We start from the raw sequence: 27,889 nt of genomic DNA, 5'->3' as shown, positions 1-27,889 counted from the left end.
TGGCACCCAGGGGTACCTGCCACCCAAACCCCAAAGCAATCGGACACTCGTACGATTTTTTATGAATTTTTGAAAATTATTTTTATTTTTTTCTTATAGGGTATAATGGGACTCGAACCAGGCCATTATTCCTTAATGTGGAGCACCCATGGGTGCCAACAATCACCCAAACCCTGAAGCAATCTGACAGACCAACAATTTTTTATGAATATTTGAAATATTTTCAATTATTTTCTCATACAGGGACCAGAACCAGCCCATATCCCCTATTGTGGAGCACCTAGGGGCACATAGGTGGGGTGGGTGGTAGACAACCAGGGGTGGCTACCACCCACATAACCCCAAGGCAATTGGACTCTCCTCTGATTATTGGTGAATTTTAAAATTGTTTTTGAATTCCTCATAGAGAATAATTAGGTTTGCAGCAACTGTATAGCTTCCCGTCGGGGGAAAGGGGTGACCTAGAGTGGAGTGTGGTGGGTGGTAGTTCCAAAGGTGGGCAAGGAAGCTATCAGAATTATTTGAAAGGAATTGGGCAAAGGGCTGGTTTTTAAGTGATTTTTTAAGTGTATGTGTCTTTAAGGTTAGCAAATGAGAGTGGATACATGGTTTGTCATTGAAAATCTAATATGCTACCAAAGAATCTACTCTCAGAACACTTCAAAAACAACAAAACCCAGTACCCCATGGGTTAGCAACCCATGGGGGTGGTTGGCACCCTCTTTGCACTAGACCACCACTCACTCTGGGCCACCCCAGCACCCCACAAGTGGCTTTAAGGTTTTTCTCCATAGGGAAGAATGCAGGTTTCAGCAGCCCCATAACTGCACTTGGGGGGTGCTGGGGTGGCCCAGAGCGAGGGTGCCAACCACCTCTATGGGTTGCTAACCCATGGGGTACAGGGTTTTGTTGTTTCTGAAGTATTCTGAGTGTAGATTCTTTGGTAGCGTATTAGATTTTCAATGACAAACCATGAATCCACTCTCATTTGCTAACCTTAAAGACACATACACTTAAAAAATCACTTAAAAACCAGCCCTTTGCCCAATTCCTTTCAAATAATTCTGATAGCTTCCTTGCCCACCTTGGGAACTACCACCCACCTCACTCCACTCTAGGACACCCCTTTCCCCCCGACGGGAAGCTATACATTTGCTGCAATCCTAATTATTCTCTATGAAGAATTCAAAAACAATTTTAAAATTCACCAATAATCAGAGGAGTGTCCAATTGCCTTGGGGTTATGTGGGTGGTAGGCACCCCTGGTTGTCTACCACCCACCCCACCTTTGTGCCCCTGGTTCAAATTTGAACTGAACTGGTTAAACCAGTTTTGTGCACATCCCTACTAACCACCCCCAGCACAGTACCTAACAGTGACTGTTGCTGGTGTCTATCTTGTGGTTGTTGTTGTTTTAGAATGTGAGCCCTTTGGGGACAGGAAGCCATCTTATTTATTTATCATTTCTCTGTGTAAACCGCCCTGAGCCATTTTTGGAAGGGCAGTATAGAAATTGAATAATAATAATTATTATTATTATTATTATTATTATTATTATTATTATTATTATTATTATCTGGTGACGTTTATAGTATCATCACCTATATATTATCTCTTTAATATTAATCCAATATGGATACTACTCTATATTTTTGTCTTAATGGGTACACTAATTTTTTTCAACTTATTTTTGTTCTTTTAACTGTTTGCTTAGTTCTTAAGTTTCTATTTTATATTTATATTCATATTTTTTGCATTGCAATGAAAAATATAAACAACAGAGACAGGCTTTTAAACCTGAAATGAATCCTTGGTTTTACAATTCAGATAATGCTAACTGAAACCATACAAAATGAAATGTGACTGAAAAGAACCTCAGATCCATGCTAGCTAACACAGTTTTAACAAAAAGAAAAGAAATATGTTGCTTTGTATACACAGGGACATATTTATCAAATGTTTCCATTTTATGTACATGACAAATTACAAAGTCTGGGGTTTCTCTCCCCCCCCCCCCCAAATGTAATGACTTTTTCCTACTTCCTTTAAATTTTGCATTATCGGTTTGCATTTACATTCTACAGACAAACAATACTCAAAAGCATGAAATCCCAAAGTCACTTCAGGATAAAGAAGGTGATTTATAAACACATAATAGTCATTTTTGATACTTTTCATCATTAGTCAAGCTGAGAGAACAAATTGGAATCTGAGCGTCTGGTGGATTTTGCGAAGGGATCTTCAGATATATGTAACCAACAATGAAGGATAATTCATATTAAAAGATAATGGATATTATATGCAATTATGACTGTAGCCAGCCCAAGTGTGTTTAAAATAAATGCCTCCGTGTGAAAACAGAGGTGGGTGAATTAATCACTGAGATGGTTTTCTGCATTTTCTTCTTCTGCAGAGACACCTGTACGCCTCTAATTTTATTATGAAGTTGGCAGCCTTTCTGGATCAAAGTCAAATGCTCCCATCCTCCAAACTGAGCGTCATCCAGATTTCATCATAAATAGCCATGTAGGAATTACAGGGAATACTCCAGTCCCTCAGTACTTCCTTTCCTTCCAAACATGCTGCTCCATGTGCGCAATTTCCCTACCACTATCCAGAACCCAACACTAGTATTTGTTTGTTGTGAACTGCCCTGAGACCTTGGGTTAGGGTGGTATAAAAATGTGCTAGCTAGCTTGCTAAATAAATAAATAAATAAATACCTGCCCAGTCAGAAAACTATGCTAGCATAAGGCAATGTATACTGTGTGCATTTACATTGCCAGGTGGAGGAAATGGACTGGCTATGGCCCTTATCTCTATTTATTATACTTCATTTAATCACATTAATGTACCTTTTAGCCAGGACAAAAGATTGCTGGTCTTCTGTGAACCTTTTCCTGATAAAATATATAACCACATAAAGATATATACAATTTCACTTTTTTTAGAAGGAAAAACCCCCTCTACAAATCTGTACTTCAATACATATGCTTTAATCCATTTACTTCCGTGGGATTAAGCATGCAGAACTGAATGCAAGACTGCTACCTCATATTGTCATACAAGATGTATGGGTATTTATTTTGCACCATCTGGATAATTCTGTTCCGAAGGAGAACTCAAATACCTTTGCATAAGGGTATTCATCATTTATGGCCTAAGTCATTTGTGCTTCCTTGAACTTCTTGTGTTGTCACCCCCTTTCACCCTACATTATGCCTAAAGCTGCTCCCAGTTAATCTCCTGGTGGAATTGTCCATGTCAGAAGGGCTGATCATAGATTATATTTAGTGCATGTACAGTCAGTGTACAGTATATGCATGTACAGATAAGGCCTTCTGACATGTACAGTTATGCATACATTATAAAGTCTCATATCAGTGATTCCATTTAATGCGGAAATACATGATTAAGGAGTACATAAAGCTCACAGTAAAATAAATAAAGATCACAATAAGTAGTAGTAGTAGTAGTAGTAGTAGTAAAAGCAGCAGCAGCAGCTAAGGCCAACCCACAGCCTAAGACAGAATTATGGTCTCAGACTGACTGGGAACACCTGTGAGAAGCTTTTTGAGGATTATTCATCAGGGTTATTTATTCAATGGTGTTTACTTTATAAACAGGTTCAAGGAAAGTCATTGGCTGTGATCCAAAGAGGGGCAAGAACAGCTGCTGCACTGTAGTGGCTGAGACACTGACTTATGAATGAAGAGGTTTCTCATTCAAAAGTCATCTCCATTATTATTATTATTAATAATAATAATAATAATAATAATAATAATAATAATAATAAATTTCTATACTGCCCTTCCAAAAATGGCTCAGAGCAGTTTACACAGAGAAATAACAAATAAATAAGATGGATCCCTGTCCCCAAAGGGCTCACATTCTAAAAAAAAAACCCACAAGATAGACACCAGCAACTGTCACTGGTAGGTACTGTGCTGGGGGTGGATAGGGCCAGTTACTCTCCCCCTGCCAAATAAAGAGAATCACCACGGTAAAAGGTGCCTCTTTGCCCAGTTAGCAGGGGATCCAAATAGGAAGCAGAAAAAACAATATCAAACTATCTAATAATCTATCAAACAATACTGGCTGGCCTGCAGACTACTGTTGCTTATACCAAATAATGCTGTGTGTGTGCAATGGAGGAGGCATCCTCCATCATTATGAGGATGGAGCAAGAGCCAGGATAGTAATTTACACAGAGAAATAACAAATAAATAAGATGGATCCCTGTCCCCAAGGGGCTCACAATATAAAAAGAAATATGACACACCAGCAACAGTCACTGGAGGTACTGTGCTGGGAGTGGATAGGGCCAGTTACTCCCCCCCCGCCTGCTAAATAAAGAGAATCACCATGTTAAAAGGTGCCTCTTTGCCAAGTTAGCAGGGGTCATAGCAGGCTATGTCACTCATCTAGTATATGGGGACAGAAACACTGATCAACTCTACAAGGTTGTTATAAGGATGATTAAGGGGTGCAGAGAGAGAGACTAAAAGCTCTTTTTCACAATCAGTGAGAAGGGCTGGGTGGCGGGTGGCAGAGAAGGCAGCAGAAGCTTGCCTTCCCTGCAGGTGATCTGGCTGCTGGTCTGGGAGGGTCATTGCACGCAATCCCACACACCCAGACATCCCTCTGCTTCACCCAGCAGCACAGAGGTGCGGGAGATGGGACACATTGTCCCAGCACCTGGAACTCCCACAGTGCACTGTGCACTGTGCATTTCAGAGGTCCCTCTGGTGCTGGCTGGCAGCCTGCTCCTCTGTCGGCACCATGAGGCACCAACACATGAGCACTTCGCCCAAGTTAAGGGTGCCCTCCCTAAGTGTGTTTGCTGCTGCACCACTGCTGGGAGCTGCTCTCCTCCTGGCAGTACACACATGCAGCCAAGAGCTTGGCTGCCTTAGCCGCCTCTTGGCTGCGCACGTGAAGAGCCTCTAAGTATTATTAGGCTCAGTTCAGTTCAGTTCAATTTTATTACAGTCATTGACCAGAAAAGAGAACATTAAAATACAAATAACAGTAAGTATTAGTATTATATGAAAAGCATAAAACTTTCCATGGTAGAAATTTTCCTGCCTACTTTCCTTTCAGAAGCTCAAAACTGGATAAAAATTGGGCAGACTTTCAGCAAGGGACAGTTGAAGGCCTCAAAGGTTTCTCATTGCCAGTAAAGCAGGAGGAGACTTCAAAATGGGCCTGGGTAGGTAGGCCTTAGATATTTTAAAGGGTGGGCCCATCTTACTTAGTAATTATGACCTTGCACTTTTTCATGAATGAAGCTTAACCCTCTGAAATGAGCCTTACTCTAGAGTTCTGCTAACTTCTTGCATGAGCATGAGCATGAGCATGAGTTCTTGCATGAGCATGAGTTCCGCTTCCAGGCCTATCTTTTAGCTCTTAAGACCATGGCCACCTTCAGACATAACACCAAACTGGAAGCAAATGTTCAAAATGTTCAAGATTGTGGTAGTCTGAATGTGTGAAACTGCAGTTTCATCACCCAAATGTGGGTCAGTTTTCAACCCCAAACCTGAATTTGATCCTTCAGTTTGCATTGAGTTTCACCACCGAAACTTCAGGTCAAGGTGGCATCATGTTGCCCAAATTCTGCAGCCGTGTCCTCTGCTTTGTGCAGGCTGCTTTCATGATGCCTTTTCTAAATATTTCTACCTATTTTTTTACCATTATTAACTACTGTTAACTGAAATCTTCAGATCTCAGCCATTAAGGGTCATTTAGTTTGCAGTCTTGCTGACAGCCATAGTTCTATTTTAAATTTTACTTCTACTTCTGATTTTTATAGTCTTTTTTCATATGCTTGTATTGTGTTACTCATCCCTAGGTTTTTAATATCTACTTTTACTCTTAATATGCAATATGTGATCACCCTTTATACTTTATGCTAGTTTATGACCAGAATAAAGATTTATTTTATTTTATTTGCAGTTAAGGGTAGGAAGCTCCTCCCTCTCTCATGGCCATGGCTTTCCTTCATGTGTCAGAGGAAGCCCATGCAGCCAGTTTCTCCCCCTTTGCAGTCTCCCAGACTGCAGATTGCAATCAAATGGGAGCTAACTGGGGAAATGGAGGCAAACTATGGTTCTGTCGGACCTGCTGATTCCCATTATGTCTGAAGGTGGCCAGTGATTAAGAAAGTGAAAAGGTCATACAGCTTGGTTGTCATACAAGAGTCCCGAATTTTGAACAAACTCCACAGAGAATTTTTTCCCTTCATATTTGCTCTTTCTTTTGCACCTGTTTTCATCACCAACACTTTCCTTCAAATGTTTTTGAAGGGCAGGATATGCTTTCAGACTCCTTTGATTGCCCACTCGATGCCACCTACCAAGTGTCCACTTTCCTGCCCCCTCCCCCAGTGGTGTGGATCTCTGTAGCACACTCTTTTAATTCCCACTGGTTTGGGGCTCAGACATGGTCTCTCTCTTCCTGTGCCTTCTCTGATTGGGAGGCTGGCGGCCAGCAAAAGCCATAGATCATGGTCCCTAGAATAATGGATGATACCTTCTGTGTCCATTTCTAGCTCTTATTTTGGGTTATCCACCCATTCTTTCCTCCTCCTTCCTCTTGATCTTTTTCCTGCTAGCTTTCCTTCTAGTGTTAGTTAATTTGATATTTTACTCCTCTGAGGATATGGCCACAATACTTCAGTTTGCTTCTCTTGATCATCTGTATTATTTGCTTATGTGTTTTTGCTATTCAAAGTACTTCTTCATTTGTTGTTCTCAAAGGCTTCCTTTTTGTTATGTGCTTCTTTCTTGATGGTCAAGGTTTCACATCCATACAGGAGCAGAGACCAGATGTAGTATTTTATCATTCTGATTCTGAGTTGCAAATCTAGTTTACACTCGCAGAGGAAAATCTTCATATGGTTAAGTTTTGTTCTTGCTTGTCCTACGCAGCTTTGGATTTCTTCTGTTTAGTTGTTATCATGATAAAAAACATGGTACACACGCTGGAGAGCCAGCGTGGTGTAGTGGTAAGAGTGCTGGACTAGGACCGGGAAGACCCGAGTTCAAATCCCCATTCAGCTGTGAAACTAGCTGGGTGACTCTGGGCCAGTCACTTCTCTCTCAGCCTAACTTACTTCACAGGGTTGCTGTGAGGAGAAACTCAAGTATGTAGTACACCACTCTGGGCTCCTTGGAGGAAGAGCGGGATATAAATGTAATAATAATAATAATAAATTATGTTCAAGTAAACATAAAAGTGATCAGCATCAGATATTTTAGTGCAGGGGTTCTTAACCGGGCTACGTGGAACCCCTGGTGGTCTGTAAGGCAGGTTCAGGTGGTCCATGGAGCATCTTTGCTGGACTGAATTTAATTTGATTTCTGGTGAGCCAGAGTAAGTTCTTGAACATAACTATCCTGATTACTTATTTCCCCTCTCTATTTTCACTGGAGCCTTATGAAAAGAAATAAATGGGGTAGAGGTCCATGGGTAATAGTTGAGGATCTGGGGGACTCCATAAGTGCAAAAGGTTAAGAAGCCCTGCTTTAGTGACTGTGTAGTTGACAGCAAGCAGAACCCTATATGCAGAGCAGTACCATACAACAACCTTGCCGTTTCATACCAGATTTTGTATGCTATGTACATACATTTTGTGGTCTGTGTATGCTATACACATGCACAACTTATTCTCCCATGTCCCAAATGGCTCACAGGGCCTACTTGCCTCTTGAGTTAGGATTCAATTCCTGCTATTAAGTGAAGCAAATGAGTGCACATTGATGTCTATTGCTCTTTCTCTACTAATAAATAGGATTCAAATAGACCAGGCCTGTATCTACTAAGATGAGCATACCCCCAAAAGCATGTATTGTGGTCTCTTTTTGAAATTGAGTCAAACAACATAATGGAAATATTTCTAAAGCCCTTGGTGTGCCACTCATGTTGCCAAAAGGGAGTCTGCATTTCGGTTTGGTAGTTAGTGGGTCACTAGTTGTGCAGTCCTGAAATAAATAATATATATTATTTTCATTATTCTGCATGCATGAGGCATAGCCAGGAGAGGACATTACCTAAAACTGGATTAGGTCACACGAACTGTCAGGTGCTTTTTACTAAAACGAATCAAAAGTATTTTATTCTCCATTATGTCCTGTGTCCTTTTGCCCCACTCTCTCAAACACATGGTGATTTAGCTGCATCCTATACATATTCATGAATTTAGGTCTCAAAAATCAAACAGGCACTTGGCTTTATTGCTATGCCTAATGAGAAAGAATTAAAATCCAGCAGGGACATGACCCAGAACCTTTCCCTTCCTCTTATGTGTCAGCTTGACTCTCTATAACTCTGTGATCAACTGCATTCTAAGTGGAAGTTGACACTGGCTCAACTTTCTGCAAAGGCAGGTAAAATAGAATGCGAACAGCCTGAAACTCAATGCTGATGTAACCTGGTTCTGCACCATTACCCATAATTGGTGTCTTCAGCTTTGTATAGCTCCAATTTCATTTCTTTAATAGCGTGGACTTTGATAAGAATCATGTTGGGTATTTCCCCCTCCTCTTCTCTTCCCTGCTGGTGTCACTGTTGAATTCTTGCATGGTACAAGTTCATTTCTGAAAGAAATCCCCACCATTGGTCTTTAATAGCAGCTTAATGGGCTGTAAAATCTCAGATTTTCCCCAACTGATTTTATTACCAGGAGGAGTGTTCTTCATCGCGTTGAGTTTGGTCAATAAAGACCTCTTTCTTTCTTTTTCTTTTTTTAAAAAAGCCCCACCATAGCATTCAGCAAACTAGAGAAATTGTAGCCCAAATCAGAGCTAACAATAAGATTCTCTTTTATTCCCCTATGGTAGCGACAATATTTTGGAAGAAGTGCAGCCTCAGGAATTGTTTGTTATTCCTATGTGAATCAATAAGACTCACTATAAAATACCCTTGGCTGTCCCTGCTGTGAGCATACTAATATTCAATGAAAGGACTCAGAGAGAACACATCATCTCTAAGTTGCTACTCTAACCCATTTTGTCAAGTGCTTTCTGGCTTCTTCTATTACATGCCAAAATTGCTTTCTCCTTCCTGCCCTTCCCTCCTCACCACCCTGGATTGTACTAAACATCAAACTTAATTATTATTAAGTATGGGCTGGTTGAGGAGATAACTCAAAAAGAATGTCCTTGTGACACTGGTTTTTTCATTATTCCTTACTGTAAATTTCTCAAATAAACTGGATGGTTGACCATTACATAAATTTAAATGCATTAAAGTTTATTTATTTTTACTTAGGACACAATGCAGTCAAAATTAAACACTCTTACATTCTGTTAGTTTCTATGGCATGTGCATGATGGTTAACTCTTGTGCTGCAGTCGATAGAACTAATGCTTTATTTTGACTGGATTATGTCCTTTATTTATTTATTTATTATAAATATCTATCTCCTGTTTCCAAAAATGTTCAGTGATCTGTCTCTTTTTTCCATATACCACTAAGATCAAGTTAGCCTCTCAAAATCAATTCAGACATTTTTATTATGTATGAGTCATATCCAGATTTATATCAGCAATAACTACAGACACGCCTTGGCTTACACTGCATGGCTTTACACACCATGGTGAACCGGTAGTTCATACAGAAGTCCAATGTCCGCTCCTGTAAAGACTATTCCAACACTGGGCATATCACCAAACCCGCCCCCGTGTTGGCATATTCTGTCCTACTTAAGGTCCAGAACTCAACATCTGTTTTTAACTTCAGATCTCGGGTACAGATGTTGAATTTTGGAACATAACTAGGGTACAATTTGCCAGTGTGGGCGGGTTTGGATGACACACCCAATAGGCATAACCTTCCCAACACTGGAAGTCAGCTCAAGTGCACACTTGGGAAACTGGCTGCTTGGCCGAACATGTGAAACTGTCTTCTTCAAACCTTTAGAAGTAGCAAGACAGCATGCAGTGGACTTGCAATATTAACATCTCAACACTTGAATGAGACTTCTTATTTTGGAATAGGTTAAGATGATTTTACAGGTTACTGTTTAGAATGATATCAGTCTTTCAAATCCTTCAATGCTCCAGTTTACAAAAGCCTGTTCACATACCTCACTGTGACAAATAGTCTAAGAAGATGAATCCTGAAACAATCAACTTTAAATTTGACAGTGTGCCAATTTGACAGTGTGCCAATTAGGCCCTGCTCGGGATCTAAACCAGCACCCCCTGTGTCTGATGTCAGATGGGGGGGCATGTCAAGGCCACGAGGCACAGCCCCTGAGGGGCAGCAACCCAGGTTCTTTGAACCTGGTCACCCGATGTGACTATGCCCCTGTGCCAGCTCTTTTCTGCGGCCATTAAAAATGTCATATGCCAAATGCTCACTTCTGTCAAAATGGTGATTCACTGTCTTACATATCTATTAGATTTATGAGTAATTATATCCAGGGATAGATAGATAGATAGATAGATAGATAGATAGATAGATAGATAGATAGATAGATAGATAGATGATAAACTAAGGTTGCACATGGCAAGCCCCGCCCACACAGTGATTTACCAATCAGAGGTAACAGAACAGAAGCATCGTGGTGATTGGGCAGCAGGGATTCCATATGCAGATAGAGAAGAGAGTGGGGCAAGGAAAACAACAAAGTCCTAGCGCACAGATGATCTGCGCGGGTTCATCTAGTTGCTTTCATTTCTTCAGTAGGTTCTACCATTATGGACCTGTGGGTGGTGCATAATGGTAGTAGGTTACATTGGAAGGGCCTGTCAGTCTTCCAACTGTGGGGAACATGGGATAGCTGTATCAGCACTGTGTAGCAACACTTTGCAAAATTATATGATTTTGCAGCTCACAGCATAGGGAGAGCAATTGTTTGCAAAATGAAATAGAAATTAAAAACCTTCTTTTTATTTCATTAAGAACATCTTTTGGAAGGGAGGTAACTCACAGATAATGTTATTCGCCATGTTTGGCCTCACTGCTATACAATCTTTTAAAAAAAACAATAAAGTTTAAGCAGACAGAAAAGCCACATTTGGTAACACCGGTAAACAGTTCCTCAGAAAATATAATGAAACAAGTATTATATCTGCATTTCCCAAAACTACCAGTTATAATTTTGTAAAAAAACCAAAACCCAACCAAACTGACCACAGCAAGATGCGTTATCTATAACTCCATCTTGATGTCCCCAAAGGGCATTTCTTGCAAATGGGCTCCAAAATGACTTAAGCTGTGGATCACCTCCCCGGCTCGGGGGTCTCTCCAGGATGCCCTGCGCACTTGCATGGGGCATCCTGGAACTTCAGGGGCCACACGGCCCCCAATCGCCGCAGCCCCCGCTGGCTCCGTGACAGAGCCAGCAGCCATGTGCGTGGCCAATCCGGCTGCCCAGCTACGAGCAGGCTAAGCCCGCTCTCCCCGCAGACCACATTGAGGCACTTCACAGCAATTGTATGAAGTGCCTCAATGACTTGTTTCACCACCTGGACATGAAAACCCTAGCCCCACCTGACCGCCCCCCCATGCTTGGCTCTGAGGAAAGTGCCACGCTTGCCGAGATCCATCTAGCTCAGTATTGTCTACACAGACTGGCAGCAGCTTCTCCAAGGTTGCAGGCAGGAACCTCTCTCAGTCCTATCTTGGAGATGCCAGGGAGGGAACGTGGAACCTTCTGCATTCAAGAAGCAGACGATACAAAACACACTTTGGGGAGGGAAACCACGAGACCATTTTTCGATGAAACTGTGGTTGCCCACATTCAGACGTACCATTTATAAAATCAGAGGTCAGAGATTACCTTGGCTTCTGTTCTGGAACCTGACTCATCCAACACGGTAGCAGCTGTCTTCACTGCTGCAGCACAGGTATTGCCCCGTGTTCTTGCAAGGCATTCCTTGGTGTTTTCCTTTCACTCAGTTCCAGAGAAACTGATGAACTATGCTGAACATTACTGGTGATAAATATTTCCTGCTTGCTTAGCTCCATTTCCACCCACTGAACTAGACTTTATCTGCAGAGGTGCATGGCCTGCTTTTGGCACTGCAGGCTAAGCTGTTCCACAGAATTAAGGTGCCAGGCTTCCACTCTCTCCCATCTTCTCCCTCTGTGCACATGTGCACCTCTGCTTTTGCTGAGCTTATTGCAGTTCTTCATAAAAGAGATTACCTTACAGAATGGCACGGGAATATTTAGCGTACAATGACTCCAGATATAGGTATGTTTCTTTTTAAATTAGTTCATTATATACAGTGATAATATTGTAGCACACCAAACTGTTTACTAATTCAGAACTGGATACTTATTTATTGTTGGTATCCATCTTCAGTTCCCTTATTACCAGTACCATTAAAACATCATAAAACTGGGAAGAATTGCCATTCTTTAATATACCCCTTCATTAGTGAACATTATCCATCTGACACATTTTGTAAACACCAGAGCTTCATTGAACTGTTCATCCAAGATGAGTCAGCCCCTCTAGGAAAAAAAAAAAGAAATGAATTCACTAGCACTCACCTTCGTGAAAGCAAAGTGGAAAGAAAGCCCAACAACTGCCAATATTTATACATTTCTATCATGTGATTCTGACATCTTTATGTGGAAGCTAGATCGATCAGAGTGTGATAGAGCCAGAGAGAAAAATACAAGTGTTGACATTTTCCTCCTGGAAAGTTATTTGCTGAATTTTAATTAATATCACTTAAACTCATGCACTTATTAAAATAACAACTGTTTGCTTTGCTTATTGCATTTGAAATGATTTTTGTTTGTTTTCTGAATGAATTTTTCTATTTTCAGTTGCTCTTCTGAACCAAATATGAAGAAATTGTATATTAAAGTAATATTCTTAATGACAAGATCTCTTGTCCAAGTCTCTCCTACTTAGGCTGCATTCTCATGACCATGGCAAACATGGGTAAAGAGCTAAAAGCGACTGCCGAGTCCTGAATGTTCCCATGGAGCATGACAGAAGAAACAGGAATTCCCACACAATCCTGGTCAAATCACTGCAGTTAAACCACATTTAACCCAGACAGATATCCAGGGTTTGAACCTAGTTATCTACTCCAGTTAAGTGCAATTAATCACAGTGCTTTGACCACTACATAGGGAGCGTGCTGGTGGCCCAGGGACAGACTGCTGCTGGCAGCCCTCCACTGCCTGCCCACAGGTATGTGCCAGCCATTCCCCTTTTACCAATGTCACACACGCACTCTGATGCGGGGGGCATGGCCTCACTCACTCCCATCTAGGACTTCATTCATCAGCTCACTGGATGCTTTATTTCCCACCCTCACTTAGAGTGAGCTGGCGAATAAATTGCTGGTTGGGAGCGCATGTGCATTTCACTCCCAGACAGTGAGTGCTTTGTTTGCCAGCTGAGTGTGGGAGGAGACAAGAGTGCACCCTAGGAGAGTGGGGAAGGATGCTGTGGCACTCCCCACTCCCCAGTCCCCGGTGGCCCAGGAAGATTTGTCTCCTCTGGACCAATAGTGTCTATGCCCCTGATTTGACAGGGATTGTCTGTAAATTCTGGGTTCTCACAGCATTCTGTGGGAGTGCATAGGGCTTGACACTCATGGTTAATTATTTAACCACTCTAACTGTGGTCATGACAACGTGGCCTTAATCAAACAAACAGAACCAAACAGGCACAATCCAGCAGGATATTATCATCATTACATAGTCAAAACAACGTAGGGAGGTCCCACAGGCACACCAACAGCTCCCCTGCTGTTATGCAGAATGAGAATTTGCAGGTTGGATGATGTTATACTAAGAAAGCAAAATTGTACACGAGGGCAACATTAGTCTAGATGTTGCCCAATATCTTCAATGATCCCAGCAGATTTAAATGTATGAAAGAAAATAGCTTCTTTCTTTCTTTTTTCTTGCAATTTGACTGGTCTGATTCATTGGAGTGAATCAATGTCTGAACATTTTATGTCAATTGGATGGAAAACACATATGTTACAGACAGAGGAAGAGCAGCTATGTCTCTCACTGAAAGCAAAAGAAGACGAAAACAAACACAAGAACACCACTGAAATAATACTTCAAAAAATGATTTTAGTGAATTAATAACTAAATGAATGAACAAAATAACAAAACAAAATTTGTAATGAATGGAATAACAAAATGAAAATCATTTATTGCATAACTCTAATCCTCTTGTACTGAGGAGTCTTCCTGGAAGTGGGGATGATAGCAGAAGACTCAATAATAAGGAACATAGAGAAATGGGATTGTTTTTGACCAAAACTTTATTATAAGTACAAAAGATGAGAATATCAAACACTGTCTAGATAAGCATAGAGATGTGCACAAAACCGGTTTGCCCAGTTCAGTTTGAATTTGAACTGGGTTCAAACCAGGAGAGGGAGGTTCTCTGGTAGCAAATGAGAGTGGATTCATGGTTTGTCATTGAAAATCTCATATGCTACCAGAGAATCTACACTCAGAACACCTCAGAAACAACAAAAACCAGTACCCATGGTTTTAGCAAGCCATGGGGGTGGTTGGCACCCTCTGTGCACTACACCACCACTTGCTCTGGGCCACCCCAGCAACCCCACCCCCAAGTTCAGTTATGGGGCTTCCGAAACCTCCATTCTTCCCTATGGAGAAAAACCTTAAAGACACATAAACTTCAAAAATCACTTTAAAACCAGCTCTTTGCCCAATTCCTTAAAAATAATTCTGGTAGCTTCCTTGCACTCCTTGGGCACTACCACCCACCACACTCTTATCTAGGCCACCCCTTTGCCCCCGACATGAAGCTATACATTTGCTGACACCTCCATGCTTCTTTATGGAGAAAAACCTTAAAGACACGTCAACTTCAAAAATCACTTAAAAAGCAGCCCTTTGCCCAATTCCTTTCAAATAATTCTAATAGCTTCCTTGCCCCACTTGGGAACTACCACCCACCACACTCCGCTCTCATCCACCGCTTTCCCCCCGACGTGAAGCTATACATTTGCTGCAATCCTCATTATTCCCTATGAGGAATTCAAACAATACTTTAAAAATTCACCAATAATCGGAGGAGTGTCTGATTGCCTTGGGGTTTTGTGGGTGGTAGGCACCCCTGGGTGCCTGCCACCCACCCCACTTTTGTGCCACTAGGTGCTTCATAATATGGGATAATGGGCTGGTTCATGTCCCATTATACCCTATGAGAAAAATATAAATAAATTTCAAAAAATCATAAAAAATCATACGAGTGTCCGATTGCTTTGGGGTTTGGGTGGTAGGTATCCATGGGTGCAAGATACCACCTAAACCACATTTGGAGGTTCTTAAACCATCACCCCCATTTGGTTCAAATTCGAACCTGCAGCTCAAACCTGATGGCTGGTTCAGTTCCAATTCGACCAGTTCGAATTCTAACCAGATTGCACATCCCTAGATAAGCAGATACTGGATGAGCTATGGAACATATCAATACTATAATTGGGGAAATAGTGATGAATACTGGAAGCCAAATTTAGATTGAATTTAGGATCTCCAAGGTGTCACTTTCCAGAAATATTTCCTGTTCCACATGCAGAACCATCTACACAGACAGAGCTGCAATGTCCCAGTGTGTGGATGAGGCACAGTGTTTGAAAAAAGAATTTGGATTTGAGGCACTGTAAAACATGTTCGGAAAAGCCAAGGTTGTACAAAAGAGAGGGACTCGAAAGCCAATGGGAAGAGATTGCTAGTGAACCACAGAAAGCTTTCAGACCAGCCTTTAAAATGACTCCTGGAGGAAAGCTGATACAAGCTGGAAGCCATATGATTTGGAAAGACTCATCCCTAAGAAAAGATGGTCTAAATGTTTCAACTTCTCAAACTGGAGATAAAGTAGGACCAATCAAGAAGTATGCATAAAATATAGCAGCTATTTTAAGAGTCACAGGAAGAATAACACACCAAACAGACATTTGGAGATGGATGCAATACAGGCATATTTCTACATCAATGCCAAAAATCTCAAAGCCAAAATTTGGGCTTGGTATTCAAAAAGAGTGAAAGCAAACTCCTACCCATATCTGAGCCAAAGATATGGGTGAGGGTGAACTGAGTTGGGCCAGTGAGAGCCAAGCCAAGAAGGGTCACTGATCTTAAGATGGGGAAAGAAATCGGGGAGGCAGCAAAAGGAAAAAATATTGTAATAGCATACAGGTAAATGTACAGATGCGCAGCGGGGAAATGCTTGACTAACAAGCAAAAGGTTGTTGGTTCAAATTCCTGCTGGCATGTTTCCCAGACTATGGGAAACACCTATATTGGGCAACAGTGATATAGGAAGATGCTGAAAGGCATCATCTCATACTGCACGGGAGGAGGCAGTGCTAAACCCCTCCTGTATTCCACCAAACACAAACACAAGTCTCTGTGGGCGCCAGGAGTCGAAATCGATGGCACACTTTACTTTAAAGGTTGGGAAAAAGCGACAAACCTTTTAGAAATAAAAATATATTGTGATCCTTGACTATTATGCACTGATATCCAAGATCTGATGTGAGATCAAACTACTGTTCAGTTCAATTGTTCATGAACAGTGACAACAGTGTTATCAATTCAACCCATAAGTAGAGAAATTGCCTAAAAAATCCAACAAGTTAAATTTTCATTTCAAAAGCAGGAGCCTTAGAAATGAGGATATTAGTTAAGACAGTTTCAGGGAACAGTATGAAGGGTCAAATCCTCATAAAATCTCTATTAGAGAATCTCTAGTAAAATGTATACCTCAGATTATGAAAGGGGTGAACAAGTTGAAGAGGACACCAGTTCAGTTAAGAGGAAGACTCAAGAAAGCTATAAAAGGGAAAAAGGCTTTTTTTTTTTTTTTTTTTACAAAGTTGAAATACTTCTGCAAAGTAGAAGTCTGAGAAAAATGAAACAAAGCAGAGAAAAGTTATGGAAATAAAAATTAAACAAAAATTAAACAAAAGTAGAGAAAAATAGATTGGATGTGAAGGATTGGACATGAAGGATTCACGTTTAAGTACCTTCTTTGCCATCTCAGTTACATCACCCAAAGCTTTTGGGAATGTGGTAATAAAATAATAATCTCATATACTGCTCTTGAAAAGGTCACTTCAGAATGTCTTGAAACAGGCTTCCATTTTAAACCAGAAATTCAAAAAAAGGGGAATGATGGATCTCCGATTCCTGTGGTATACACATGTCCTTCTCCATAATGTATAAATATGCACAGATGTTTGCGCTGGGGGGTGCGAGCTGGCTCAGTTCAAGCTGGGCTCAGTGACGAGCCAGCTCAGCTCGACAGGTTTAGGGTCGAACCAGACTGGCCTTGGTTGGTCTGAGTGAGAACCGAACTGGACCTGGTTCAAACTGGTTCGGTGAGGATTCCCCTTTATCAATAAAGGGGGGGCAGAGGGGCTTCCCTAAAGATAGAGCAGGTGGGAAGGGCTAAGCAACTACTGACAAGTGGCACAGCCAGTGAGTGTGGCATCAGAGGCCATGTGGGAGTGGGGGTGGGTGGGTGGAGGCTCCACCTCACCCCTACCAGCCAAACTTGGAGTAGGTAGATCCTGTGGTGACCCAGTCTGGGCCTTCTTCAGCCTGGTTTGGGCCTCTGCGCACATGTGGAGGCTGTTTTAATGATTCAAAGCTTCAATTAGTCAGGAATGCAGCAGCCCACCTCATTATGGGTGGCCGTAGATTTGATAGTGTCACACCTATTTTACGGTCGCTGCACTGGTTGGTTGCCTGTTCACTTCTGAGTCTAATTCAAAGTGCTGGTTTTTACCTACAAAACCCTTATGGGCTTATCACCTGTATATCTCCGGGATCACCTCTCTTGGCCAGTTGTATCCCGTCCTGTGAGGTCTTCTCAGCTGGCCCTCCTTAGTATACCAGGATGTAGTGTAGTGCATGGTGCCTGGGCCTGTAGGAGGGCCTTATCTGTGTCCACCCCTCTTCTTTAGAACAATCTTTTCTCCCAGATTGATTCAGCCCCCTCCCTGGCTGCTTTTAAGGCACTTCTTAAGACCCACTGTTTCACCAGGCATTTGCCCTTTAATTATTATTATTGTTGTTTAAATAAATAAATAAATAAATAAATAAATAAATACATTTGTGTGACCTGCCTACTCTGGGGGAGGTCGGCAGGGGTGTAGAGGAGATGCTGCCGCCTCCCTCTCACGGATGCCACCACAGCTGGCAGCGACAGCACTTGTAAGTAGTTGCTTACCTCCCACCCACTCTACCTTTAGGGAAGCCCCCCTGCACCACCCCCCGGAAAGAGGAATCCTCACCAGATTCTTCTTTACCAGTAGGGCTCTGAGCCATTTCGAACCAGCTCGGTTCAAACTCAAACCGGGCCCAGTTTGAGTCGGCACCAGGTTGGGTCAGCTCGAATCTGGTTCAGATTCGAGCTGCGCTGGCAAAACTAGTTTTGTGCCTATCTGTAGTTTGCACAAAATCCAGTCCATTATTTGTGGAAATGCTCTGAATGTGTGTTTTTTTAAATGTAATCAGAGGAGAAAACATAGTGTATAGATGAGAGGTATGTAAGCCCTCAAAATGAGAGTCAACATAGGGTCCATGTGTATTTCCTACCACGACTTTATTTACGCTCAAAGATCAGCTACAGCACTTTACAATTTTACCAAAAAAACCCAAACTGTTTCATTACTGAATCATTGATGTCAATTTTTCACCGCTGCCAAATAAAACATAGCTACCACAGAGGTTATAAATTGGTATGTATCAGAAAGAAGAAGCATGGTACAGAAACTATCGGAGTTGCCCGAGTATCTCAACAATAAGGGGGTAATATTATGAGTATGCTTATCAAAAGGGCAATATAATAAAACACGCTGAATCGTTTTGATCCCCAACCTACACAGGCAGATTATATCAGCAAACTGAGTTTCAGAGAATCTACCCTGCAACAAAGCAGAAGTGAGAACATTGTGGCTGTTTAAACATTGTGGGGTGAGCAAGGACCAGTCCACCTGGTCTACCATGAACCAACTCAGTTTGCGCAGTTCAAATGTGAACTGCAGCAAACCGATTCAAGCCAGTTCATTGACCTGACTGGCACAACCAGTGGGTTAGACTGAACCAGCTCAGGGACCCACAGTTCAGTCCAAATTTGAACCAAATTTGGACTGAACCACCAAAACTGATCCGTGCACACCCCTAGTGGCCGCCTTTGAATGTTGTGGGGAATCTGAGGCAAACTCACCTCAGGTTCAGCCCTCGTGACATCCGAATGATTGGAACCATGGTTCCCAGACCCAACCTTGGTTCCAATTCTTCCCCCAAACCTGGGAATGAATACTCAGCCAGAATTCACTCACCCAACTGAGGATCCATTACCTCCAGTGTATCATCTGGTTCGTGCAGCTTGCACAAACAGGTGATAAGGGGAGTAAGCTCCTCCCCCTCTCATTAGCAATTGGCTACCATGGCTGTCCTCATTGTTTTCAAGGAAACGCAAGCAGCCAGTTAATCCTCTTTGCAGTCTCCCACACTGCAAAGAAAGATCATCTGGAAGTGTGCCGGGGAAATGGAGGCAAACTGTGGATCTGTTAGATTCGCAGTTTGCTTTCATTTCTGAAGGTGGCCACTGCGTAGCCCTAAAAAACTCTTTTCACAACCTGGGGAAAGTGAGTGTTGTTAAATAATTGGCAAGTTCCCAAGAAAAATTTACAGGCCAAACTTTCATATTCTGCGATATGATAATTAATTTTGTTTTGATATTCCATATAATTCAACTTCTGAAGAAATATTTGTTTAGCCTGATCATAACTTAAAGAAATGAGAAATGCTATTGAGAGCCTATAGGAAGATAACTTTTTTGCAATTTCAGACTTCCAACCAGAAAAGTGCTCATCTATCAAAACTAACTGAACTAGTTGTGCAGGGGGGAGGGAAAACTGAGCCTCAAACTGAGCCTAACATAACTAATTATGGATCTCCAAGCTCTCACGTCAGGTTTAGGCATCCCAGTCTCTAATCGAAGTACTGAACTACATTAGGCATTTAGAGGCAGAGAAGATGGTCCTTAAAATTTTAGTTTGAATTGTCTTCATGACATCCCAATTGATATAAAGTCCCACCTGTGCCCCATATAAAATTTGGGCCAGGGTGTCAGCCTCAAAGAGCTTTAGAGCCGCTGGAATAATTTTTCCTCTTTTCGTGCAAATATATTTTTTAATGCTCAGCAAAGATTTTGTTGCCATTTGCATAACATGCTCAATGTGGGGCTTTCAAATCCTCATCGAATAGGAATCCCCATGGAATACTACTCCATATTTAAATTTATGAACCTGTTCTATTCTTTCCCCCTCAATTATCCACTTTTGCAATTTTCGCAAATACCATCACTTTTGAATTTTGAAGTTAATGGCCAGCCTGTTCTCTTTACAATATTGAGTTATAGATCTCAATGCTCTTTTAAGTCCAGCTGGGGTTCGGGAAATGACTACCAAATCATCTGTACAAAATAGTATGGGAATGTTATTTCCTGTCATTTTAGGTGTGTGAAAGTCTGGATTATCTAAACTTCTAGCCATCGAATTAATATAAAAATCATGTCTCATTGCATCTGTCCCTATCTTATATATGTTCCTCCTAATATGAAGTTGTTGGACATTTCAGGAGTTTTATTTATTAGTATAGATTTCTTTTCACCTGCTTCCAATTTGACACTCACCACTCCTTTGCTGCCCTGCTCCTCCTCTGCTTTCCCAGACATCATATAAATATGTGGAAATCTCGTATTTCTTTTCCCTTTGGTGTCAGCTTCTTTGTTGTGGTTCCCCTGTATCAAGCTGTCAGATCGAGGACTGCAGAGACACTCAGAGCATTGCTTGATAACACTGGGTGTCTGAGCCACTCATCACTAAAGCAGACAGCTGAGAGGAGACACCTTTAGGGAACAATATATGGAACAGGGGAGAGATAGCAAAGGAAAGAGAGAATTTATTCTTTACAAGTACATGGCTGAAATCTGATGACAAAATTTCTGGCGGGGTGGGGGGTATCAATATTGGAAGTACTGTACTAGAATACTGTTCATTTTTGTTCACAATTGATGATTCCTCATCACACAAACACAGTTTTATTCTATTCTGGATAATGATAATAAAGCTAGTAAGGATAAACTCATCAGTGAAAGTAATGAATAAGCTAATTGCTCAGGAACAACACATCTTTTTCATATGTTCAATGTGATTATGAATTTTCTATCTACCTGACAGTTGTAATGCAAAGTGGTCCACTTAATGTGCAGAACTGTTACAATCTGGTAAAATTAAGCATTGCAATAAAAAAAATAGCGCTAACTTTGTATAGATGTTACTTTTGCTTTGTATTCATACAACAAGTTTTACTTTACTAAGGCACCAACTCATAGTCATGAACTGGTAGTGAAGGGTACAACTTTATTAATGAATAATAATTGGAACAGATAGGGATTGGCTCTCCACCCACCACAGTGTAACTAGAAGCTCACCCCCAACGGAGCAAGCCCTAGCCAAAACACCACAGATGACACACCTTGACTCCAGGTAGTCTCATTGCCCAATGGCTGAAGCTGCCCTTCGTAGCTGACCTAATGTCAGGTATCTGCAACAGGCATCACACCTGCCCCTCCAAAGCCACAAAGCCTTTCAAGTAGATGATGCCCCAGCAGTCTAGAATAAGCCTGAGCCATAGCTCACTGAGCCTGGCCTGGCCTCTTCTTCATGCCAAGCAGGTGCCCTAAGGTGCTCACCAAACTTTATGCAACTCACACTGTACCTGCCATTGTGACCAGGGAACAGCCTAAGAGTATAATATGACCAGGGAACAGCCTAACTAAGAGTATAATATGAAGCAGGTGAAAAAAGGCCTACACCAAAGCCAATCAGGTGAGGATCCCCCCACCTCACCAATTCTTACCTGGCCCTCAATAGGATGATCAGCAGTGTCAAGGTCTGGCCCAAGGCCAGCGAAGTACACGGCTCGGCTGCTTGCTGTGGGTGAATGACAATTGTTGAAACTCAGCAATGAGTGGGAGTCAGAGGCTCCAATTTATGGAGCCAGTCGAAAGCTCCCAGGTGTCAGGATTTACGGCTTGTCAGCCTTCGATAACAGGCGCTTGCTCCTCCGCACCGCCTCCAGTTGTGACCTGCGTTTGAAACACGCGTTGCCGTGGCGTCGGTGGAGCTCCAATGCCTAAATCATCCCCCGATTGGTCGCTGACATTTTCTGCTGGTTCAGGCTGTTGAGTCTGTTCTGAACCGTCAGCTAATTCCACTGCAGTCGGGCTCTGCCCTTCAGACATTCCAGACTCGGCTGAAATGCCGACAGCTTCCCTTTCTTCCTCGCTGTCAGAGCTAGGGGACATGACAAGCAGAGCCCTCACTATACTCAGTGATGGGTGGGAGGGGGTCGCTTTCCAGCTCAGACTGCCTGGCAGGAAGGTGGAAGCTGCAATGGTCACCTAAGCACCAGTATGTCTCCCATGGTCTCCCAGTGCCGGTAGCCATTCAGACCCCATGCCTCATGCTCCACTAGAAGAGGCAAATGAGCCATGGCAAACAGCTAGATTCTTAACTTCTGTTTTGCAGGAAAGCTAGCTTGTATCTCAGTGCAGCAATGGTGATACACCTGCAGAAGTGGACTTTTTCATGAAAAGACCCATGCTGCATGAGACCTGTATAGGCAAAAGAATATAAACTTTGATCCCATAACCATGATTCTCCTGGCTGGGAATGGATCTGTGCATCAGTCTGCAAAAACCTGTTAAGTACAGGTTGACAACATCTATAACCTGTTTGGAAGGATGAAAGATCAATCAATTCACTGCTCAATTCATCTTCTTGTTGCTATTGATAAATAAATTAATGATAATTATGATGGTGATCATCATCATCACCATCATCATCTAAGTGTTGCGTGGATTGACTATAAGAAGGCCTTCGACTCATTGCCTCATATATGGATACTAAAATGTTTAGAAACAACTGGTGTCAGCAAAAACATTCAGATTTTTTTAAAAAAAAAAAAAGCAATGAGCATGTGGAATACACAGTAAAGAATCAATGGCAAGACACTTGGACAGGTTAGCATCAGAAGAAGTATTTTCCAAGGGACTCACTATCCCCTCTGTTGTTTGTAATTTCCACAACTCCACTTTCACAAATACTAAACAAAACAGGCTTCGGATACCAAACATCTAAAACATGAAGTAAAATAAACCATCTGTTCTACATGGACAATTTGAAGTTGTATGGAAAGTCCCGATCAGAAATCGAATCACTGCTAAACATTGTCCGCATATTCAGTAGCGATATAGCAATGGAGTTTGGACTAGATAGGTGTGCTGTATTAATAATGAACAGAGGAAAAATAACAAAAACAGAAGGAATAGGCTCAATGGAAACAACATCAAGAACTTGGAAGAGAAAGAACATTACAAATACGTGGGCATTCTTCAGGCTGATAACATCAAACACACTGAAGTTAAAAGAAAAATAGGAAGTGAACACTTCAGGAGAGTTAGAAAAATTCTAAAGTCCAAACTCATTGGTGGGAACACCATACAAGCCATAATCACCTGGCCTATACCCATCATTAGATACACTGCAGGAATATTAGACTGCACCCAGGCAGAGCTAGAGATGCTAGATTGTAAGAACAGGAAACTAAGACCATCAGTCATACTCTGCACCCCCGCAGTGATGTAGATAGGCTATACCTCCCTCGCAGCTCAGGTGGAAGAGGAATGCTGCAAGTCCATCAAACAGTAGAGGAGGAGAAAAGAGGCCTTGAAGAATAGATCAAGGACAGTGAAGAAGATGCACTTAAAATGGTCAATAACGAGAAACTATTCAACACCAAGGAAACAAAGCAGGCCTACGAGAAAGAAGTCAAGAACCAAGCAGAAAAATGGAAAAATAAGCCATGGCATAGTCAATATTTGCACAATATAAGTGGAAAATCAGACATCACCAAGGCCTGGCAATGGCTTAAGAATAGCAACTTGAAGAAAGAAACAGAGGGTTTAATACTGGCTGCACAAGAACAGGCACTAAGAACAAATGCAATAAGAGCAAAAGTAGAAAAATCAACCACAAACAGCAAGTGCCTCCTCTGTAAAGAAGCAGATGCAACAGTGGACCACCTAATCAGCTGTTGTAAAAAGATCGCACAGACTGACTACAAACAAAGGCATGACAAGGTAGCAGGGATGATACACTGGGACAAACTATAAAAAAAATACAAACTACCTTTAGCCAAAAATTGGTGGGACCACAAAATTGAAAAAGTTGTAGAAAATGAAGATGTAAAAATATAATGGGACTTTTGACTACAAACAGACAAACTTCTGCCACACAATACACCAGATATATCTGTAGTCGAGAAGAAAGAAATACAAGTCAAAATAATCGACATAGCAATACCAGGTGACAGCAGAACAGAAGAAAAAGAAACAGGAAAAATCACCAAATACAAAGATCTACAAATTGAAATTGAAAGGCTGTGGCAGAAAAAGACCAAAATAATCCCAGTAGTAATTGGCTCCCTAGGAGCAATTCCAAAACATCTTGAAGAGCACATCAGCACCATAGGGGCGACAGAAATCACCATCAGCCAACTACAAAAAACAACTTTACTGAGAACAGCCTACATTTTGCGGTGACACCTATAACAACAACAATATCGATAACAAAATTCTGGCATCGCAGGTCCTTGGGAAGGACTCAATATCTGGATAAAACAAACCAGTCAATAACACCTGTTTGACTGTGCAAACAAGAAATGATGGTGAAGATGGTGCAACAAAGGCTTATTCTGAACTGCCCATACAACTGCAGGCATCTAAGCAAGACCTACGGTGCTACAGAACTGGGCTCATCCACTATTGGAAATAATGAATGTAGCACTGCCGAAGTGCAATTGTGCAATTTTAAGGGGTAGTGGACAAGCCCTGTTCCAGAACACTGTGGGCATTGCTTGAGAAGTGCACAGAAGTATGATTGTTTCAGAACTTGCAACATGTTAGCCACTAATAATAATGAGCCTACCAAATGGTGGGATCCATTCTCTTACATGGCATGGCTCTCTCCACAAACAACATGCTGGTCGAGCGAGCACCCCATTCTTTGGTTTTTCTCACTGCTGGTCATGGGAAAGAGGCAAAGGAATGTTGAAGACTCCCCAGCCCACACTTTTGTCCTACACTTCCTCCTCTCTTTCATTTTTCTCCTACCAGTGCAGCAGTTCACGTGACATGTACACATATGGCAGACACAAGCTCTGAATATTACGTAACTTGTTTATTATCACTCAGTATTGGTGCTTTTGATATAAGCAGAGTCTTCATTGCCAAGCCAAACACTGTTAATTAAAACAAATCCTGGCAAGATGGTAGCTTAGGAATCGTACTGCTTCTTGCGCTGCACTGATTATATTTTGATCTATTTCTGTCTCCTATAGATTTTTCAGTAATTAGTTGGATACAATTCCTGTGGCAGAAAACACTACTGGAACTATTTCTGTTTCTCCCATTCACTTACATATACTTTGAATGTCCACTGAAAATTCAGATACTTTGTTCTTCTCTTCAATAGTTTTTATTCCCAATGTTCCTTGTCAGTGGAATTGCAATGTTTATTATTAAAACATATGGTACTGCTTTCTTACCAAGAATAATGGCAGGTCTATTAAAGGCAATTGTTTCTGTCTGTAATTACAGGTTATTCTAAAATGTGACCATTTATTGCACTATCTAGAACAGATTCTTGTATATCCAATATGGTGTTAAGGTACATAGACTGCTCTAATTTAATTCAACATATGTATTGTTTTTATTATTAATTCATATAGTACTTGTTAATGGAAACAATACTTTTATCTGAATATCTAGTACATTCTTACAATAGCTCAGTGAGAAGGTAAATAAAATTTCACAGACGGCAACCTGAAATGGAAAGAAAGTGACTTGTTCAGGAGAAGTAGGCTGAGAGAATGTGGCCAACAGGTATTACCACATCAAAAGTTAATCTCTGGGCAAAATCCAGACTGCTAGTCATGAGTAAGCATCACTGAAATTAATGAGAGAAGCTAGTCTTGGGCCCAGGGTATTTAAGAGAACTTCTTCATCATGAACCCCACTGCCCATTGAGATCATCAGGAGAGGTCCGTCTGCAGTTGCCACCAGCTCATTTGGTGCCTACTCGGGGGTGGGTCTTCTCTGCTGCTGCCCTAAAGCTTTGGAATGCGCTCCCAGCTGAAATAAGAGCTTCCCCATCTCTGACAACTTTTTAAAAGTCTTTAAAGACACACCTATTCACCCAGGCTTTTCATTAAATATTGTTTTAACAGTTTTAGCATCATTTTAAAATGTTTTAGAATTTCAGTTGTAATGTTTTAACTTTCACGATAACATTTATTTTGTTTTAACTACTGTTTTAAGTTTTTGTTGTCATTTGTTAAACTAATGCTTTAATGTTTGCTTGTTGTAAAACACCCAGAGACTTGAGTTTTGGGCGGTATAAAAATATGTTAAATAAGCAATGAATGAATGAATGAATAGTCATGAATCACTTAAGTCAAATTTATTACAGTGGGAGTTCGTCATGATTAATACAGTCTGGAACCTACACTCTGGGGCTATTCTGACGATCAGCAAAAATCGGGCTAGCCTCCGCTGGCCCGATTTTTGCTGATCGTCAGAACCACCGGGCTCGCAGCCGAGCCTGGTGGTTCTGGAACGGCTAACTCGCTCTGGAACCCCTGGTAAAAAGCAGGTTTGCAGAGCGAGCGCTCCGCAAACCTGCTTTTTACAATCATGAGTAGCCGTGGCGTGCCTTCGCATCATGCCTACTCATGAGTAGACCCCCGGCAGGGAGGCGAAAAGCTGCCTCCGGGCTCCGGGGGTCTCCCCAGAATGCCCTGCACACTCGCGCAGGGCATACTGGGGCTTGCGGGGGCCGCACGGCCCCTGCTGCCCCACTGGCTCAGTCACGGAGCCGGCAACCGTGTGGGCGGCCGATTTGGCCACCCAGGGCTCCCTGCCCGCAGTTTCTAAAAAAGCAGGTCTCACAGATCGTGAGACCCGCCTCTCTGTCTTTGCATTCTGGTGAGATTCATGTGATTATTCCTGGTTTAGGACCAGTGTATACAGTTAGCAGGTGTCCCCTGCTATCTGAGCAAAGAAGCAACTTTTAAAGGTGGTGATTCTCTTTATTTGGCAGGGGGAGAGCAAATGGCACAACATCCCTCCATTGGCTGTTGCTTGTAAGAACATGCTATTTCTTTTTAAGATGGGGAGCCCTTTGGGGACAGTGATCCATTTTATTTATTTATTTATATCTATGTAAAATGCTTTGGGAACTTTTGTTGAAAACTGTTATATAAATATTTGTTGTGTTCATATTTGTATACATTATAGCTACCAGTCCTCACCTGTGGAAAAGCTCACGCAGTATGGGAAATTGTCATGCTTTACAAGAAACAGCAACAGATGTGATGTGCAGAAAACTTCCTGATCTGCATGGTGAATCACATCCCGCAGCTTCCTACATAAGAACAGCATCCATAGCTCACTTTAGACATTATGCTCTACCTGCGTTGTGATTAGTCAAGAACAGCTTTTCATTTTCCCCTAAAGAGTGAACTGGAAGGGAACCCTGTCCTGTCTGTCAGGCAGTGACCTCTAGGGATCAGCCACTTAGCACACGGTGACCGGGACCTAGGAGGCCTTGAGGCAGGAAGTGAAGGGGTCCTCTGTTGGCACATTTGGAGGGAGCCAGGCAGGGGAAGCAACAGGTTGGCTGGCCAAGCCATGGCTGCAACCAGGAACTCTGTAGGGGCCTGAAGTCTCTACCATGGTTTTGGTGAGTTCAGGGAAGAAGCTAGGGCTTGGCTTCGGAAA

General features: G+C 41.9%; 1 long non-coding RNA gene across 1 annotated transcript; it reads right to left on the bottom strand.

Annotated features, from left to right (window-relative positions):
- Positions 1-12,331: 12,331 nt before the first annotated feature.
- Positions 12,332-27,612, bottom strand: LOC128340323 (uncharacterized). Its single transcript, XR_008313599.1, has 3 exons — positions 27,421-27,612; positions 20,678-20,893; positions 12,332-12,471 (listed from the first exon to the last, which is right to left on the bottom strand). It is a non-coding gene; the product is annotated as an uncharacterized LOC128340323 (long non-coding RNA).
- Between the last annotated feature and the right edge of the window lie 277 nt (positions 27,613-27,889).

The sequence above is a fragment of the Hemicordylus capensis genome, chromosome 1 (assembly GCF_027244095.1).
Source record: "Hemicordylus capensis ecotype Gifberg chromosome 1, rHemCap1.1.pri, whole genome shotgun sequence".
Lineage (NCBI taxonomy): Eukaryota > Metazoa > Chordata > Lepidosauria > Squamata > Cordylidae > Hemicordylus > Hemicordylus capensis.
This window is presented reverse-complemented; position numbering and strand designations above follow the sequence as displayed.